This window comes from Hyperoodon ampullatus (genome assembly GCF_949752795.1).
Source record: "Hyperoodon ampullatus genome assembly, chromosome: 9".
NCBI lineage: Eukaryota > Metazoa > Chordata > Mammalia > Artiodactyla > Ziphiidae > Hyperoodon > Hyperoodon ampullatus.
The window spans coordinates 65538225-65544681 of record NC_136922.1 but is presented as its reverse complement, the minus strand read 5'-3'; positions in this window follow the sequence as shown (position 1 = coordinate 65544681).

Sequence of the window (6457 nt, the reverse complement as noted above, 5' to 3'; positions counted from 1 at the left end):
CATAGAGTCCTAATCACTGGACAGCCAGGGAATTCCCAGGGGCAGCATAATCTTTAATAGGTTGAATCATATGACATTGCCCATATTCAACTGTTTCTGCCCTACAAAGATGGTCATTTCATATTGTTCGACTTAACACCTCTCTGATATTGCTTCCTGCTCTATGCTGTCATTCTTTTTCACGTGCCAATCTCCTCTAGACACTGGCAACTCTAGGAGAAGTAACAGTGATTTGTTCATGTTTGAATTCCTGACACCTGGCCCAGTGGCTGCCATGTGTCAGACATCAATAAACATCATCAGAAGTGAATTGTTGATTGGCTTACATTGTCTTGCAAAGCAATTAATTATTCATCAATTCAATATATATTTCCAAAGAACCTAGGTGTCAGGACTGGGCGAGGCGCCAAAGTTACAGAGATGAATCTGTATTCTTTTTTTTTTTTTTTTTTTTTTTTTTTTTTTTTTTGCGGTAGGCGGGCCTCTCACTGTTGTGGCCTCTCCCCTTGCGGAGCACAGGCTCCGGAGCACAGGCTCAGTGGCCATGGCTCACGGGCCCAGCCGCTCCGCGGCATGTGGGATCCTCCCAGACCGGGGCACGAACCCGTGTCCCCTGCATCGGCAGGCGGACTCCCAACCACTGCGCCACCAGGGAAGCCCTGAATCTGTATTCTTGACCCTGAAGTGTCCACCATCTAATAGTAGAGAGACAGATAAATAAACAGAAAATTATAATTCAATATAGGAAGAGCTTAAATATACGTATTAACAGTGATAAAAGTCACAAACAGAGCTAATTGTATTTCAAGTAGAAAAATTTCCTAAAGGAAGTACATTCCAGCATGATGGAACCCCTGTGTCCCCCAGTAACCAGCTCAATAAGATGCTCTTTAATGTACTAAAAACCATTTCACTGTATGCTTTAAGTGGGTGAATAGTATGGTATTCACTTAAGAATATAAGAAAAATAAACTTTCCTGTATATGTTCCAATTATATCTCAATAAAGCTAATACCAAAAGAAAACAAAACAAAATCTCTTTATGGGCTTTCACTGTCTCATACTCCTGCTTCCTGGGATAACCTTCCAAATAAACTACCTGTATCCAAGTCCTTGTTGGGTTCTGTTTTAGGAAAAACCTAAGTAGGACAGGCCCCATGTAATTGCTCACTAAATCACATTTTTGGGTTCCTTCATTGAGTGATGCTACAAAAACAGTCCTATGGCAGCTTCTGCAGTGGAAATATTGCCAAGAAATATGTTCACTTCACCCTTTGATGTCTACCAGGTAAAGTCCCACATTAATGTCCCTCAAATTGGGGGCTCCAAAACTGCCTCTGCACCACCAAGGAGTTTTCCCTCTTTGCTTCAGCCACTAGGAAGCATCATCCAATCTACGGCTTGCTAATGCAATTAAGTAGGATTTTATGGCATGTAGATCTGGGTTCCATTTTTATCTTTCAGTCTTGACGTTGTATTCAATTTTATGTTTTCTTCAATCCTGATTTTTTAATTGTGTTTAATCATTTTATCTTATGTATGTCTCATAATTAGCCTCAAATCTTTTATGGAAAAATGGGCATGGTTAAATTAAATAATGTTACTTTTGTCATACCCCTTAATAAACTGCTCAGTTCTTCAAAAAATATCAGAATTATAAATTTTTAAATTATAAGAGTAATGCACGTTTGCTGTTGAAAAGATGGTGAATATAGAAAAGCAGAGAAAAAAAGATTTTCTATAATCTCACCAGCCAGATATAAGCCAAAATGTAACAGTGATTTGTACTTCTAATATTTTTCCTATACATATATTATTTACCAAAATTATTTAATTCATTTCATTCCCTGCTTTTATTTAACACTGTATTAAAAAATATTCCTTTTTATGTCTCTAAAAAGTTTTCAAAAGTGATTTTTATGTCTGCAGAATATGTATGTCATAATTTATTTAACCATTTTCTTATATTGGGAATTTTGTTCCCAAAGTTTTCATTCTTAAAATGATGTGATGAAAATCCTTGTATATATACATTTATGTATGTTACTGATTATGTCCTTAGGATAAATCATTAAAAGCATTACTGAATTACAGTGTACTAACAATTTTATCTAAAAACCCATAACAGGGCTTCCCTGGTGGCACAGTGGTTGAGAATCCGCCTGCCAATGCAGGGGACACGGGTTCGAGCCCTGGTCCGGGAAGATCCCACATGCCACGGAGCAACTAAGTCCATGCGCCAAAACTACTAAGCCTGCGCTCTAGAGCCCGTGCTCCACAAGGAGAGAAGCCACCACAATGAGAAGCCCATGAACTGCAACAAAGAGTAGTCCCGGCTCACCACAACTAGAGAAAGACCGCATACAGCAACGAAGACCCAACACAGCCAAAAATAAATAAATTAAATAAATAAATTTAAAAACCCATAACAATTTATATTCTTATTGGTAATGTAGGAGTATGTCCATTTCCCAACCTCTCACCAACAGTGGGTTCCATCTTTTTAAAAAATGTCAACCTGATAATGTACTGCTCGAGATTAAAGAGCCAGCTAAAGAGAGTGGACACATCTGCAAGTCACTTTGTTTCTCTTAAAGCAACACCTCCCCATAAACTCTTCAACTTCCACTCAAAAGCAAAGATATTCTATTGAATAAATAAGTATTGACCATCTACTTGTGTAAACAAGGTCCTCAATTCTCAGTTCCTTCAGTCAATATCAGCTTGATGAAGTTTCTTGGCTCACGTAAGATGTAAGACTTTGCCATGTGCCTGGGAAGCTCAGCATTACAAGTACAACCAACAAAAGTAAAATCCACTTCCGGGTAAGATGGCGGAAGAGTAAGACGCGGAGATCACCTTCCTCCCCACGGATACACCAGAAATACAGCTACACGTGGAACAACTCCTACAGAACACCTACTGAACGCTGGCAGAAGACCCCAGACCTCCCAAAAGGCAAGAAACTCCCCACATACCTGGGTAGGGCAAAGCGGAGAGATTCCCGCACAGAGGAGCGGTGCCGAGCGGCACTCACCAGCCCGAGAGGCTTGTCTGCTCGCCCGCCGGGGCGGGCGGCGCTGGAAGCTGAGGCTCGGGCTTCGGTCAGAGCACAGGGAGAGGAGTGGGGCTGGCGGCGAGAACTCAGCCTGAAGGGGTCTAATGTGCCACAGCTAGCCGGAAGGGAGTCCGGGAAAACTCTGGAGCTGCCGAAGAGGCAAGAGACTTTTTCTTCTCTCTTGGTTTCCTGGTGCGCGAGGAGAGGGAATTAAGAGCGCTGCTTAAAGGGGCTCCACAGACGGGCGCGAGTCACGACTGAAAGCGCGGAGCCCAGTGACGGGCGTGGGATGCTGGGGCTGCTGCTGCCGCCGCCAAGAAGCCTGTGTGCGAGCGCAAGTCACTGTCCACACCGCCCTTCCGGGAGCCTGTGCAGCCCGCCAGTGCCGGGGTCCCGGGATCCAGGGGCGGCTTCCCTGGGAGAACGCACGGCGCGCCTCGGGCTGGTGCAACGTCACGCCGACCTCTGCCGCCGCAGGCTCGCCCCGCACTCCGTGCCCCTCCCTCCCGCCCGGCCTGAGTGAGCCAGAGTCCCGGAAGAGGCTGCTCCTTTAACCCTGTCCTGTCTGAGCGAAGAACAGACGCCCTCCGGCGACCTACACGCAGAGGCGGGGCCAAATCCAAAACTGAGACCCAGGAGCTGTGAGAACAAAGAAGAGAAAGGGAAACCTCTCCCAGCAGCCTCAGAAGCAGCGGATTAAAGCTCCATAATCAACTTGATGTACCCTGCAATTGTGGAATACATGAATAGACAACAAATCATCCCAAATTGAGGAGCCAGGAGTCAGTGCTGTGCCTCTGAGGTGGGAGAGCCAACCTCAGGACACTGGTCCACAAGAGACCTCCCAGCTCCACATAATATCGAACGGCGAAAATCTTCCAGAGATCTCTATCTCAACACCAGCACCCAGCTTCACTCAACGACCAGCAAGCTACAGTGCTGGACACCCTATGCCAAACAACTAGCAAGACAGGAACACAACGCCACCCATTAGCAGAGAGGTGGCCTAAAATCATAAAAAGTCCGCAGACACCCCAAAACACACCACCAGACGTGGACCTGCCCACCAGAAAGACAAGATCCAGCCTCATCCACCAGAACACAGGCACTAGTCCCCTCCACCAGGAAGCCTACACAACCCACTAAACCAACCTTAGCCACTGGGGACAGACACCAAAAACAACAGGAACTACGAACCTGCAGCCTGCAAAAAGGAGACCCCAAACACAGTAACATAAGCAAAATGAGAAGACAGAAAAACACACAGCAGGAGAAGGAGCAAGATAAAAACCCACCAGATCTAACAAATGAAGAGGTAATAGGCAGTCTACCTGAAAAAGAATTCAGAATAATGATGGTAAAAATGATCCAAGATTCTATTTCCCAGATCCAAAATCTTGGAAATAGAATAGACAAAATGCAAGAAACAGTTAACAAGGACCTAGAAGAACTAAAGATGAATCAAGCATCGATTAAAAACACAATAAATGAAATAAAAAATACTCTAGATGGGATCAATAGCAGAATAACTGAGGCAGAAGAACGGATAAGTGAGGTGGAAGATAAAATAGTGGAAATAACTGCTGCAGAGCAAAATAAAGAAAAAAGAATGAAAAGAACAGGGGACAGTCTCAGAGACCTCTGGGACAACATTAAACGCACCAACATTCGAATTATAGGGGTTCCAGAAGAAGAAGAGAAAAAGAAAGGGACTGAGAAAATATTTGAAGAGATTATAGTTGAAAACTTCCCTAATAAAAGGAAATAGTTAATCAAGTCCAGGAGGCACAGAGAGTCCCATACAGAATAAATCCAAGGAGAAATACGCCAAGACACATATTAATCAAACTGTCAAAAATTAAACACAAAGAAATCATATTAAAAGCAGCAAGGCAAAAACAACAAGTAACACACAAGGGAATCCCCATCAGGATAACAGCTGATCTCTCAGCAGAAACTCTACAAGCCAGAAGGGAGTGGCAGGACATAATTAAAGTGATGAAGGAGAAAAACCTGCAACCAAGACTACTCTACCCAGCAAGGATCTCATTCAGATTTGATGGAGAAATTAAAACGTTTACAGACAAGCAAAAGCTGAGAGAGTTCAGCACCACCAAACCAGCTTTACAACAAATGCTAAAGGAACTTCTCTAGGCAAGAAACACAACAGAAGGAAAAGACCTACAATAACGAACCCAAAACAATTAAGAAAATGGGAATAGGAACATACATATCGATAATTACCTTAAATGTAAATGGACTAAATGCTCCCACCAAAAGACACAGAGTGGCTGAATGGATACAAAAACAAGACCCATATATATGCTGTCTACAAGAGACCCACTTCAGACCTAGAGACACATACAGACTGAAAGTAAGGGGATGGAAAAAGATATTCCATGCAAATGGAAACCAAAAGAAAGCTGGAGTAGCAATTCTCATATCAGACAAAATAGACTTTAAAATAAAGACTACTAGAAGAGACAAAGAAGGACACTACATAATGATCAAGGGGTCGATCCAAGAAGAAGATATAACAATTGTAAATATTTATGCACCAAACATAGGAGCACCTCAATACATAAGGCAAATACTAACAGCCATAAAAGGAGAAATCGACAGTAACACAATCATAGTAGGGGACTTTAACACCCCACTTTCACCAATGGACAGATCATCCAAAATGAAAATAAATAAGGAAACACAAGCTTTAAATGATACATTAAACAAGATGGACTTAGTTGATATTTATAGGACATTCCATCCAAAAACAACAGAATACACATTTTTCTCAAGTGCTCATGGAACATTCTCCAGGATAGATTATATCTTGGGTCACAAATCAAGCCTTGGTAAATTTAAGAAAATTGAAATTGTATCAAGTATCTTTTCCGACCACAATGCTATGAGACTAGATATCAATTACAGGAAAAGAGCTGTAAAAAATACAAACACATGGAGGCTAAACAATACACTACTTAATAACGAAGTGATCACTGAAGAAATCAAAGAGGAAATTAAAAAATACCTAGAAACAAATGACAATGGAGACACAACGACCCAAAACCTATGGGATGCAGCAAAAGCAGTTCTAAGAGGGAAGTTTATAGCAATACAATCCCACCTTAAGAAACAGGAAACATCTCGAATAAACAACCTAACCTTGCACCTAAAGCAATTAGAGAAAGAAGAACAAAAACATCCCAAAGTTAGCAGAAGGAAAGAAATCATAAAAATCAGATCAGAAATAAATGAAAAAGAAATGAAGGAAACGATAGCAAAGATCAATAAAACTAAAAGCTGGTTCTTTGAGAAGATAAACAAAATTGATAAACCATTAGCCAGACTCATCAAGAAAAAAAGGGAGAAGACTCAAATCAATAGAATTAGAAATGAAAA